The sequence below is a fragment of the Odocoileus virginianus genome, chromosome 19 (assembly GCF_023699985.2).
Source record: "Odocoileus virginianus isolate 20LAN1187 ecotype Illinois chromosome 19, Ovbor_1.2, whole genome shotgun sequence".
Taxonomy (NCBI): domain Eukaryota; kingdom Metazoa; phylum Chordata; class Mammalia; order Artiodactyla; family Cervidae; genus Odocoileus; species Odocoileus virginianus.
Window position 1 is genome coordinate 239,217 of NC_069692.1, and position 14,411 is coordinate 253,627.

A 14,411-nucleotide genomic window follows, 5' to 3' on the forward strand; every position below is an offset into this window, starting at 1 on the left:
ACAGCAAATGCACTGGCAAGTCTGAATCTCACCATCCCTGGAGTTATAATAGAGGCCAGGGAGGCCAGGCATGCTGCAGTTCATGGGGTCACAAAGGGTCGGACATGAAAGTGTGACTGAATGACAACAATATTGCACAGTATATATTTAAGATTTACAACTTGACGATCTGATATATTGTACATACTGTGAAATGATCACCACAGTCAAGCTAATTCGTGCATCCCTCACCTCACACAGTTGCCATTTCATCCTTCCTTTTCCTTCTTCCTTTTTCTTTCCTTCCTTCCTTCCAGAATAGTTAAGATCTACCCCCTTATCAAATCTCAAGTGTACAATACACTCTTGTTAACTATAGTCACCATGCTGTACATTAGATCTCCAGAATTGATTCCTCTTGCATAACTGAAGCTTTTCTCCCTTTGATGATTCTATTTCCCTCTCTCCCTGCCCCAAGCAGCCCCTGTCCCCTGCGTCTATAAAGTTAACTATTTTAGATTCCACATATAAGTGAGATTGTTGCCAAAAGTGGGGTCTGTTTGCTCATGGCTCTGAAGCCAATAAAGAGGCAAGGTTGATGGAAGGGAAAGTTTGCTTCAATTTGGATGCCAGCAACTGAGGCGGGGGAGGGGGAGCAGGATGGACTCTTATCCAAAGGCTGATTCCCTCCCCCGACTCGCGCAAGAGCTTTTATAGATGGAGGGAGGGGGCTACATGCGGGAACAGCACAATCAGCTCTGACGGCCATCTTGAAACGGTCCTGTGGTGGTCTGATCAGCATCTTGATTGTTTTAAGTGCAGTTAGTCTTCAGTTCCAGGGTTGTTTTTTCCATTTCCTTGAGGCCAATTCTTGGAACGGTGTGTTTATGTCACGGCTACCGTTTGGTCATCGTGTCGTTAACTTCTTCCACCTGGTAGGGTTTTCAGTATCTACGAGACGACTCACGGGGTATGGCTCCAAATATTATCTATAGCTTTTGAGAAGGAACTTAAGGTGCTTAAACTGTGCTTAATGACTAAGTTATCATTTTTTGGTCCCTTTTGACTGGTTTCCTTTGTTTCTGCATTTTCTTACTTGAGAGACATGAGAGGCAAAGACCATAGGGTCCTGCTCAGTTTCAAGATCACTATTTATCTCTCTGTTGGGATTATTTCACTTAGCATAATGTTCTCCAGGTTCATCAATATCCACAAACTGAAGAATTTTCTTCTTTTTCAAGGCCGAAATACTTTTTAAAGTATAAACCTTCCACTTGCTTCTTATTGTAATTAGAATCAATTCCAACGCTTTATCCTAGCACTAAAGTGTTATCATCTTCTATTTTCCCTCCTTCTCATGTACTTGTCATTCACACAACTGTCCCTGGAATAGGCTATGCTGGTTCTCATCCATGGTCTTTGTGCAGTTAATTCCAGAACAAGGGCTTAATTCATGCCTTCATCAGGCTATGACATACATAATATTTTGCAATTCTGTTACTTCATCTCTGAAGCTTTTTTCCTTTTCTTTCATGAGATCATGAGAAACTCATTGAAACTATCTAGAAATTATTCTCAGCTATCTAAACTGGGAGAGTGGTGTTACTCATTGTAAGCATTTAAAGATTATTAAATTAAATAAATATTAAGTTAATGAACTTCTCATTAGAACCAAGATTATAATCATTATCAAGCATGTGTAATATGCCAGACACTATGCCAAATACTCTAAAAGATAAAAAAGTAAATGAGAATAAAACAGCCTTTGCTCTTAATTTTTCATCTGGAAAGAGGATAATGCAACTATAATGATAATGCTGCTACTAAGCAGAATATGTGTCATGAGAACTGGAATTCAAGGGCTAGGGGTTTTACAAATAGCAGGTGTAATATGTCTGACTCCCAGTGCAAGCAACGGTGGTTTAACAATTTGCACATCTGTTCCCCAATCTGTTAGACTTGTTTCTCTCTAATCTAATTGAAATAAAAGTTAGGCTTGGGAATCAGGGAATTGAGGAATACTTCATGAGGGAACTGGCATTTGAGCTGGACCTGTAAAATGAGAGAGATAATTGAATGTGTTGTTATTTTTCTCTTTCTTAATTTGGTCATGGTTTCACTAAGTAAATAAAATGAACTTTTTGATTTTGTAGAATTATGCTTTCCAAATATTAATGATTGAATGACAGTATTCTAATCTTTTAAAGGAAAATAGGACTCTAGTCTCTGAAGTGGGAAGGACCTTGGACAAGTAAAGTGACCTCTCTAAGCCTTCCTTCCCTTCTCTGAGGAATATTGAATTCGTATGACTGTTTAAAAGGTTAGAGGGAATAATGCACACTACCTGACATATTTGAAGTGAAGTTGCTTAGTTGTGTCTGACTCTTTGCGACCCCATGGACTGTAGCCTACCAGGCTTCTCTGTCCATGGGATTTTCCAGGCAAGAGTACTGGAGTGGGTTGCCATTTATGCTTAATTAATGCTAGCTCCCACTTTTGCTTCTCAATAACCCAAGAAACTATATGTTAGAGAAAACAGGCAGAATTGTGGAATAGTTAAAATCACATAATCTGCAATTAGATTGCCTTGATCAGATGTCCTTTTTGTTTGAACTCTGGTTCTGCCACTTCAATTGCTTTGTGATTTGGAGTAAGTAACTTAACATTCACTTTGCCTCTTTTCCTTCACCTGTCAATTAAGGGTTATAATATATCCTATCTCAGAGGGATATTATGGGGATTACATCAGATAATTCATATAAAGTGCCTGGTATGTAGTAAGTGCTTAATAAAGAATTCATTTTTATAATAGTAATTATTATTTATACCATTAACTTGGGCTTCCCTGGTGGCTCAGATGGTTAAGAATCTGCCTGCAATGCAGGAGACCTGGGTTTGATTCCTGGGTTGGAAAGATCTACTAGAGAAGAGAATGGCTACTCGCTCCAGTATTCTTACCTGGAGAATCCCATGGCTAGAGGAGCCTGGTGGGCTACAGTCCGTAGGATCGCAAAGAGTTGGACACGACTGAGTGAATAACATGTTAACTTTCACTTTCATGCTATTAATGCTAAAAGAAGTTAATGCTAAAAGGATGATATACAGTATATGAAAGATCAACACATACCAGGTAAACAAGTAAATAGACTTGGCTAATCACATATATAGTTCTGAAGTGCTATTTTTAAGCACCTGCCATTTGATATTCTCATTTTATTTGGTCATCTTACCAGTGTTTTCTTTTGACAGTAGTTATGTTTTATGATTCGTTATGATCTGTGTTTATCTCTGAGTTTTAAAATATGGCGAGAGAGATCAAATTCAGGAAGTGATGGAAGCTAGGGTCTCTGTAACTGCTAAGAAAGATGAGTGCAAAGGAAAAATAACTTTGTTAGAGGGAATGCCTTCAGAGGTCCTAAAGAGTTAAGGTTAGAACTTTGCTTATAGAGCCAGCAGAAATAGAGGCAAGATTGTTGCCAATGAGAATTTCCTGCTTGAATATTTCTGCTTAAATCGTGTTATATTAGTTGACTGATTGCTTTTCCCGAGCTCAGATTCAGGTCCTAAGTATAGAAGAACAATTTTAGTGAAATATTTATATGTAAAATCCCTTTAAGAAAAATATTTTACTTTTATGTAATTATCATTCTTTTGCTGGCTTATTTAAAATAGTGTATAGTTTGAAAATTCTGGACCTGAAATTTATATTCCCTAAATATGCATGAAAAATTACTTGGTCCACCTCAGTAAGAAATGAGGTTTATTGATTTAATTTTCCCTCAGCCAGCAAGATAAGCAGAAAAACTGTCACTGGCAGAATTTTGGAAGAGAAAGTTATTATACCCTCTGCATTTAACTTCCTAGTATAAATTTCATATGTAAATGGGACCTGGCAAAGACCTGCCTGTTTGTCCAGGGAAGGGGAGAGCTACGTTGCTCACTTCAGAACCCAAATAGGCCACAGGCTTATCGTGCGTGCCTCAAATCACCTCCTTGGTCTTCTTTTCATGCCTTGTATGTTCTAGCCAAGTTAGTAACAACACTCTTGTTGCATCTTTTATTTCCCCAGATCTTTTATTCTGCATGCACAATCGTCTCCACCTGCAGAGTATCATCTCCATATCCATGTAGCCAAATCTAACTTGGCATCTAATCTCAGTTCAAACACAACTCATCCTTTCAAGTCTTTTCTAAAGTTTTCAAGGTATGATTCCATACTTTAAAAAATAAAAATCCCCTTACTCTTCTCAAGTACTTATAATATGGCATTTTATTCAACAAATATTTACTGTGTATGTACGGTGTGCCAAAACCTCTGCATTAGCAATATTTGGGGGGCTAAAATGACCAGAAATCCTTGTAAACTGAATAAATAAGCTTATGTTGCATATTAGATAGTAAAAAATGCAAAAGAACAGAGTGCAGAGAAAGAGGGGAATAGGAAGTGGGAAGACAGCAATATTATGTGTTCAGAAGAGTCCTGACAGAAAAAGAGACGCAAAGAGTAAAGACCTGAAGCATGACATGCAGACATTTAGGAGGAGATATTTAGGCTGAGGAGAGTGTAAGAATGGGGACTCTGTGGGGGACCACTGCTTATGATTGTCAGCAGGTTAGGATCAGAGTGAGAAAGAGGGAAAGGTAGGATGTGAAGTCATAGAGATGAGTAGTTGGGAGTTTTAAGAGAGTGTGAGTAAAAGTAGGCAGAGTGTATAGACTCTTAAAATGACTGATGTTTTCTCAGTGTAGATGATAAATTAATGAAGTGTTTTGCTTCCACAGTTGTTGTTCAGTCACTCAGCATGTCCAACTTTTTGCAACCCCATGGACTGCAGCACGCCAGCCTTCCCTGTCCTTCACCATCTCCCGGAGCTTGCTCAAACTCATGTCCATTGAGTCGGTGAGGCCATCCAACCATCTCATCCTCTGTTGTCCCCTTCTCCTCCTGCCTTCAGCCTTTCCCAGCATCAGGGTCTTTTCAAATGAGTCAACTCTTCACGTCAGGTGGCCAAAGTATTGTAGCTTCAGCTTTAGCATCAGTCTTTCTAATGAGTATTCCGGAAAGTATTCTATATTTTAATAGAAGCAACAATGAAGCAGTGAGAATGTGGGTTCTAGAAATATTTTGAAGATAGAACTTATGGTGATTATTGAAAGATTGGAGATCAGAAGCAAAAGAAGAGCAAGTGTGATTCCAAGACCTGTGACCTGAAGAGTAACTGGAAACAAGAGGCTGCCTTTATTTGAAATGGAGAAAGCTATAAAAAAGGAGGAGGAATTGGAGTACCTCCAACATTTTCTTGTCCCTGATGGTCATTTTGGCTATGCAGGTTCTCTTGTGATTCCATACAAATCATAGATTATTTTTTCTATTTCTCTGAAAAATGCCAGAGGAATTTTGATAGGGATTGCATTGAATCTCCAAATTGCTTTGGGTAGTATAAACATTCTAACAATATTAACTGTCCCAATCTGTGGACATGAAATGTGTCTTTTTCAGTTTCTTTCATGAATGTTTTATAATTTTCAGTGTATAGATTTTTTAACCTACTTGTTTGATTTGATTCCTAAGTGTTTTATTCTTTAAGATACTATGGCAAATGGGATTGTTTTCTTGATTTCACTTTCTGGTGGTTTATTGTGAGTGTATAGAAATACAAATGATTTTTGCACTTTGATTTTGTATCCTGCAACTTTACTGAATTCTTTTATTAGTTCTAATAGTTTTTGGTTGCATTTCTAGGCTTTTTGTATACATGGTATCTTGCCATCTGCAACAGACTATTTTACTTCTTCTTTTTCAATTTGGATAAATTGCATTTATTTTTCTTGCCTAATTGCTCTGGCTGGAACTTACAGTATTATAGTAAATAGAAGCAGAGAGAGTGACCAACTTGGTCTTATTTCAGGTCTTGGAGGAAAAACCTTAGCTTTTTACTAATAAGTATGATGTTAGCTGTGGTCTTGTGATATATAACCTTTATTATGTTATTACATCACATATGGCCTAGGTTATTGAGTTTTAATCATGTATGGATGTTGGATTTTGTCAAATTTTTTTCCTGAGTCTATTGAGGTGATCAAGTGATTTTCTTTTACCCTTCATTTTGTTTGTATCGTGTGTCACACTTGTGGATTTGCATATACTGAAACTTCCTTGCATCCCTGGGATAAATCCCAATTGACAGTGGTGTATGATCCTTTTAATGCATTGTTGAATTTGGGTTGCTCATATTTTTGAGCATTTTTGCATCTGTGTTCATCAGAAATGCTGCTGCTGCTGCTGCTAAGTTGTTTCAGTTGTGTTCGACTCTGTCCGACCCCATAGACGGCAGCCCACTAGGCTCCTCTGTCCCTGGGATTCTCCAGGCAAGAACACTGGAGTGGGTTGCCATTTCCTTCTCCAATGCATGAAAGTGAAATGTGAAAGTGAAGTCACTCAGTCGTGTCCGACTCTTCATGACCCCATGGACTGCAGCCCACCAGGCTCCTCTGTCCATGGGATTTTCCAGGCAAGAGTACTAGAGTGGGCTGCCATTGCCTTCCCCATCATCAGAAATAATGGCTTGTAATTTTCCTTTCCTACAATGTCCTTTTCTGGTTTTGGTATTAGAGTAATGCTGACCTCTTAAGTTAAATTTGATACTGTTCTATCCTCTTTGGTCTTTTGGAAGAGTTTGAAAAGGAATAATTCTGATTCTTTAAATGTTTGATAGAATTCATCAGTGAAGTCATCTGGTCCTGGATTTTCACTGCTAACTCAATCTTCTCACTACTAAATTATCAGTTTAGATTTTCTATTTCTTCATGTTTTAGTCTTGGTAATGTATGTGTTTTTAGGAATGCATCCATTTCTTTTAAGTTATTTGATTTGTTGATGTGAATTGTTCTTAGTAGTTTCTCACAATCCTTGTATTTCTTAGTTATAAGTTGAAATGTCTCCTTTTTCATTTCTGATTTTATTTAAATCTTTTTTTCTTCCTCATTTGTCTAGTTAAACATTTGTCAATTTGTTTGTCTTCTCTTAAAAATATCAAGGTAATCCAAGTCTATACCCTGACCAGTAACGTTGAAGAAGTTGAAGTTGAACAGTTCTATGAAGACCTACAAGACCTTTTAGAACTAACACCAAAAAAAGATGTCCTTTTCATTATAGGGGACTGGAATGCAAAAGTAGGAAGTCAAGAAACACCTGGAGTAACAGGCAAATTTGGCCTTGGAGTACAGAATGAAGCAGGGCAAAGGCTAATAGAGTTTTGCCAAGAGAACGCACTGATCATAGCAAACACCCTCTTCCAACAACACAAGAGAAGACTCTACACATGGACATCACCAGATGGTCAACACCAAAATCAGACTGATTATATTCTTTGCAGTCAAAGATGGAGAAGCTCTATACAGTCAGCAAAAACAAGACTGGGAGCTGACTGACTCAGATCATGAACTCCTTAGTGCCAATTTTGGCAGACTTAAATTGAAGAAAGTGGGGAATACCACTAGACCATTCAGGTATGGCCTAAATTAAATCTCTAATGATTATACAGTGGAAGTGAGAAATAGATTTAAGGGACTAGATCTGATAGAGTGCCTGATGAGCTATGTATGGAGGTTCATGACATTGTACAGGAGACAGGAATCAAGACCATCCCCATGAAAAAGAAATGCAAAAAAGCAAAATGGCTGTCTGAGGAGGCCTTACAAATAGCTGTGAAGAGAAGAAAAAAGCAAAGGAGAAAAGGAAAGATATACCCATTTGAATGCAGAGTTCCAAGGAATAGCAAGGAGAGATAAGAAAGCCTTCCTCAGTGATCGGTGCAAAGAAATAGAGGAAAACAACAGAATGGGAAAGACTAGAGATCTCTTCAAGAAGATTAGAGATACCAAAGGAATATTTCACGCAAAGATGGGCTCAATAAATGACAGAAATGGTATGGACCTAACAGAAGCAGAAGATATTAAAAAGTGGTAGCAAGAATACACAGAAGAACTGTACAAAAAAGATCTTCATGACCCAGATAATCACGACGGTGTGATCACTCACCTAGAGCCAGACATCCTAGAATGTGAAATCAAGTGGGCCTTAGGAAACAACACTTTGAACAAAGCTAGTGGAGGTGATGGAATTCCAGTTGAGCTATTTCAAATCCTGAAAGATGATGCTGTGAAAGTGCTGCACTCAATATATAAGCAAATTTGGAAAACTCAGCAGTGGCCAAAGGACTGGAAAAGGTCAGTTTTCATTCCAATCCCAAAGAAAGGCAATGCCAAAGAATGCTCAAACTATCGCACAGTTGCACTCATCTCACACGCTAGTAAAGTAATGCTCCAAATTCTCCAAGCAGGCTTCAGCAATATGTGAACCATGAACTTCCAGATGTTCAAGCTGGTTTTAGAAAAGGCAGAGGAACCAGAGATCAAATTGCCAATATCTGATGGATCACCAAAAAAGCAAGAGATCTCCAGAAAGATATTTATTTCTGCTTTATTGACTATGCCAAAGCCTTTGACTGTGTGGATCACAATAAACTGTGGAAAATTCTGAAAGAGATGGGAATACCAGACCACCTGACCTGCCTCTTGAGAAACCTGTGTGCAGGTCAGGAAGCAACAGTTAGAACTGGACGTGGAACAACAGACTGGTTCCAAATAGGAAAAGGAGTATGTCAAGGCTGTATATTGTCACCCTGCTTATTTAACTTATATGCAGAATACATCATGAGAAACGCTGGGCTGGAAGAAGCACAAGCTGGAATCAAGGTTGCCGGGAGAAATATCAATAACCTCAGATATGCAGATGACACCACCTTTATGGCAGAAAGTGAAGAAGATCTAAAGAACCTCTTGATGAAAGTAAAGAGGAGAGTGAAAAAGTTGGCTTAAAACTCAACATTCAGAAAACTAAGATCATGGAATCTGGTCCCATCATTTTATGGCAAATAGATAGGGAAACAGTGGAAACAGTGACTGACTTTATTTTACTGGGCTCCAAAATCACTGCAGATGGTGATTGCAGCCATGGAATTAAAAGATGCCTACTCTTTGGAAGGAAAGTTATGACCAACCTAGATAGCATATTAAAAAGTAGAGAAATTATGTTGTCAGCAAAGGTCCATCTAGTCAAGGCTATGGTTTTTCCAGTAGTCATGTATGGATGTGAGATTTGGACTATAAAGAAAGTTGAGCACTGAAGAATTGATGCTTTTGAATTGTGGTGTTGGAGAAGACTCTTGAGAGTCCCTTGAACTGCAAGGAGATCCAACCAGTCCATCCTAAAGGAAATCAGCCCTGAATATTCATTGGAAGGACTGATGCTGAAGCTGAAACTCCAATACTTTGGCCACTTGTTGTGAAGAACTGACTCATTTGAAAAGACCCTGATGATGGGAAAGATTGGGGGCAGGAGGAGAAGGGGACGACAGAGGATGAGATGGTTGGATGGCATCACCAACTCAATGGACATGAGTTTGAGTAATCTCTGGGAGTTGGTGATGGACAGGGAGGACTGACGTGCTCAGTCCATGGGGTTGCAAAGATTCAGACAGGAGTGAGTGACTGAACTGAACTGATAGTTATTTAATACTTTTGTTTTTAATCCTTGTAATATAGTTATGAATGGTTTATCCACCACCATTACAATATTAGAACATTCTGAATATAACTCTCTCCTAGGTTTACTAATGAGTTTTATACTTTCATATGTTTTCATATTACCAATTAGTGCCCTTTTTGTAAAAACCAGGAGAGGTGGTTATTTTATCTACTGTGCAGAAACCAACAAAGAAAGTCAAGGAAAATGGAGAAACAGAGGAATATGTACCAAAAAAAGAACTCGATAAATCTTCACAAACCCATCTTAATAAAACAGAGATAAGTATTTAACCCTTATAGAGAGTTATGTAGAAGACAAAATTCTTCAATTAGCCCCCTTGAGCTCCTGGTTGCATCTCAAATCTCTGTGATAATCCAAGCTGCCACCTTTGCTGTTAGTGGCTTCATGTGCTTGAAGGTGTGCCAGGATCTATCAGTATTTCTAGGGGAGGATTGTAGTCAACACCTAAATGCAGGCTGCCTAGAACCCAGACCTTCAGGAAGCAAGTGGGATAGTATGTTGTAAAACTTCTAGGGAGAATGGAATTCAGACATTTTCACTGGCTCCCTTTCCTTTGAGCCACAATGTGTAGCAGTGTGGGGGTGCTCCTGTGCACATTTTTGCTTTTTCCTGTAGGCCTAATGAATGAAAGCCACAAACTGTCTGAGCTGATTGACTTGGGGGTCTGTCTGTCATTTCACAGCTATAGATTTTGGGGCAGTAGCTGTGTGGACAAGCTCCTTCCAGGGAGAAACCTGTCCCCTGGCCTTACTGTTGGGCAAATTGGAGGCAGAAAGCAGGGGAAGTGCCTACCAGTCCTTCTGACCTCTAGGGAAGAATGCAGTCAACATTTAGATGCATGCTAATTAGAAGCTGCACCATCCAGCAGAAGCTTTTAAAATATGCTGTCAAATCCTTCCAGGGAAAGACTGGAAAAAATGATTTTTTTTTTTTTTTCGCTGATCCTTCAGTGCTTAGTCTGGAGGGATAGCCATTGCAAGTGCTGGATCATCAGCCTGTTAACAATTGGTTTTTTTCCCACTGCAGTCCTGTGGGGACATATGAATGCAATTGTCACTGGTGATCAGAGCCAGACCATCTCTCATGACACAGCTGCAAGAGTTTGCATGCCAGATGTGTGTATCAGCTCCTTACAGGGAGATATTTGTGACTTGGTTTATCATTAGAGAGAGTCAGAAGGAGAAGGTAGGAAGTGCCTGCTGGCTCTTTCAGGCTCAAGGATTGGCAACAACACAACAATGTGTGATCATTAGAAGTTGGATACTCAGGTAGAAGCTTGTAAAGTATGCAGTCTAACCCCTTCCATGTAAAGACAAGGAGACAGGCATTTTTGTCTTCTTCCTCTGCAATAAATCCTGGAAAGATAGCTGTAGTAATTTCTGGAAAGATAGTTTCTAAGATTGCTTCTTAGGAACTGCTGCTTTGTCTGCTATAGTCCTGTGGGACTATTGAATCCAAGACCTATGGCTATTGGAAGTAGGTGATTTGGTGACCCCACTCTCAGATGGCAGCCGTAATAAATGGGGTGTTAGAACTTGTTTCATATCGTATTTAAAAAACCTAGACTACTTATTTTTTCAGGTTTTTCAAATGATAGCACACATCTTGACTCTGGTTCAAGATGATGATGTAGGAAGCTTCTGAATTTCCTTGCTCCCCTAGTTGTGCTGTGTGTATAGTCACACATAAAGTAATTTCCTCTGATGGAAATCCAGAAAACAGCTAAGTGATTCCTACACATCAGGTGACTAGGAGAATACCCACACTGAAATTGGTAAAAAACCTAGACTACTTATAGGAGGGCATAATAACCCACTCCAGGTTTACTGTCTGGAGAATTCCTATGCACATAGGAGCCTGGTAGGCTTTGGTCCGTGGGATTGCAATGAGTCAGACATGACTGAGCAACAATGCACACAGACTATTCAGGTAGAAATTATTAGTAAAAGACAGTTGCTACATTAAAACACCAAAGTTTAAATTAGACTCTGGATATATGATTATATCATATCCTGGAACAGTCCTGTCCCTTGTAGTTCCAAAGCACTCATGATATCAGCAATTCATCTAGCAATATATGTGAAGTGAGTTCATTAAATTTGGCTTAGTGATGAAAAAGGCACTTCTTGCAATTTTTCTACATCTATTTTATTTTTTCAAGACATATCAGGGGTACATTGTGTTCCAAATTAGTGCATTTTATTTCTTAATGCAACATTGAAATATCATTAATATATTTCTAATATTTTCTATATTAATTTTAATATTGAAATCATGTTTTATTTAAAAAGACACAGAATTCTCACAAGGATACATGAGATATTATAGTAATCACATAAAATACAGTTTGTTTCTTAGGCAACACTATATTTTAAGAAGGCTGCAACTATTTAACATTTAGCTTTATACAATTTTCCTCTTTGGTTTAGATCAGAACATTTATACCAAATATCTTTCAGTTTATGATGCTGAAGTTCTGAAAAGATTAAAAAAATAAATTTATTCTATCTATTGTGGAAAGAATGGATGAGAATGGGGAGATTTCCATTTTTCTGGAGCAGGTATTTATTTACATAGTTTTGTCAAGATTAGATGAATAAAACAATATTGCTAAATCTACACACTAAAAACCTTTTGAGTACAATTTACCTTCATGTTACTAGTAAATAGCTTGACTGGCTTAGTCAAAGAGGTAAAGAATTTTGAGTTTTGGATCAAAATGATTCTTCATTGTCTCTTTGCCAGACAATTTATATTCTGTAATTGGGTATAAAACAGCTTTCCTAGCAGAGAATATCATGTGAAAAACCTTGGGGCAAGAAGTACTGAGGTTCTTTTGAAGAACTATTAAAGACACTATAATGACAAGAGTTCTTCAACGCTATAATGTACTTTATAAAATATCTACTATGAACTGTACACTATAGAGTTCTACCTTGAATTCTATCTATATTAAGAGACTAGATTTCTAAAAATAGGTTGTGTTAAAGTAATTTAATAGGCATTCATTTTTACAACTTAATCTGAAAGAAGCATTTGGATTATTCCTTTGCAAGTAGTAACTCTACTGTTAACAATTCATTAAGTGAACTATAAGGGTGCATTTACAGAATAAAATATGCTAAAATATTTGTAGATAGATATAATTGCTTTTTAATTGTAGCAAAGAGGATAGATGTTTCAAAAATATCCATATGGAAGGTGCTTATCACTTTTTTCCTTTTGATTTTTTTTTAAATTTTTTTATTGAAGGATAATTTCTTTACAGAATTTTGTTGTTTTCTGTCAAACCTCAACATGAATCAGCCATAGGTATACATATATCCCCTCCCTCTTAACCTCCCCCCCATCTCCCTTCCTACCCCACCCCTCTAGGTTGATACAGAGCCCCTGTTTGAGTTTCCTGAGCCATACAGAAAATTCCCATTGGCTATCTATTTTACACATGGTAATGTAAGTTTCCATGTTACTCTTTCCATACATCTCACCCTCTCCTCCCCTCTCCCCATGTCCACAAGTCTATTCTCTGTGTCTGTATCTTCATTGCTGCCCTGTAAGTAAATTCTTCAGTACCATTTTTCTAGATTTTGTATATGTGCATTAGAATATGATATTCATCTTTCTCTTTCTGACTCGCTTCATTCTGTATAATAGGTGCTAGGTTCATCTACCTCATCAGAATTGACTCAAATGAGTTCCTTTTTATAGTTGAGTAATATTCCATTGTGTATATGTACCATCACTTCTTTACCCATTCATCTGTCAATGGACATCTAGGTTGCTTCCACATTCTAGCTATTGTAAATAGTGCTGCAATGAACAATGGGATACATGTATTTTTTTCAACCCTGGTTTCCTCAGGGTATATGCCTAGGTGTGGAATTGCTGGGTCATAAGGTGGTTTTATTCCTAGTTTTTAAAAAAGGAATCACCATACCATCTTCCATAGTGGCTGCATCAGTTTACATTCCCACTAACAGTGCAAGAGCATTCCCTTTTCTCCACACCTTCTCCAGCATTTATTGCTTTCAGACTTTTTGATGATGGCCATTCTGACTGTTGTGAGGGGTTATCTCATTGCAGTTTTGATTTGTATTTCTTTAGTAATGAGTGATGTTGAGCATCTTTTCAAGTGTTTGTTAGCCATCTGTATGTCTTCTTTGGACAAATGTCTGTTTAGGGCTTTTTCCCAATTTTGATTGGGTTATTTATTTTTCTGGTATTGAGATATATGAGCTGCTTGTATATTATGAAAATTAATCCTTTGTCAGTTGTTTCATTTGCTATTATTTTATCCCTTTCTGAGGGTTTTTTTTCCCACCTTCCTTATAGTTTCCTTTGCTATGCAAAAGCTTTTAAGTTTAATCAGGTCCCACTTGTTTACTTTTGTTTTTATTTCTGTTACTCTAGGAGGTGGGTCATAGAAGATCTTGCTTTGATTTGTGTCATCAAGTGTTCTGCATATGCTTTCCTCTAAGAATTTTATAGTTTCTGGTCTTACATTTAGGTCTCTAATCCATTTTGAGTTTATCTTTGTGTATGGTGTTAGGAAGTGTTCTAATTTCATTCTTTTACATGTAGCTATCCAGTTTTCCCAGTACCATTTATTGAAGAGGCTGTCTTTGCCCCATTGTATATTCTTGCCTCCTTTGTTAAAAATAAGGTGCCCATAGATGCATGGTTTTATTTCTGAGCTTTCTATCTTGTTCCATTGGTCTATACAACAACTGTGGCTTTGTAGGATAATCTGAAGTCAGGAAGGTTGATTCCTCCAGCTCCATTCTTCCTTCTCAAGAATGTTTGACAATTCGGGGTCTTCTGT

General features: G+C 37.9%; 1 long non-coding RNA gene across 1 annotated transcript in view; it reads left to right on the forward strand.

Annotated features, from left to right (window-relative positions):
* The first annotated feature begins 722 nt into the window (after positions 1–722).
* The window catches only part of LOC110140792 (uncharacterized), a 47,441-nt gene continuing 33,752 nt past the window's right edge, over positions 723–14,411 (forward strand). The window contains exon 1 of the long non-coding RNA XR_011492932.1: positions 723–949. This is a non-coding gene — a long non-coding RNA (uncharacterized lncRNA). The remainder of the gene's footprint in view (positions 950–14,411) is intronic.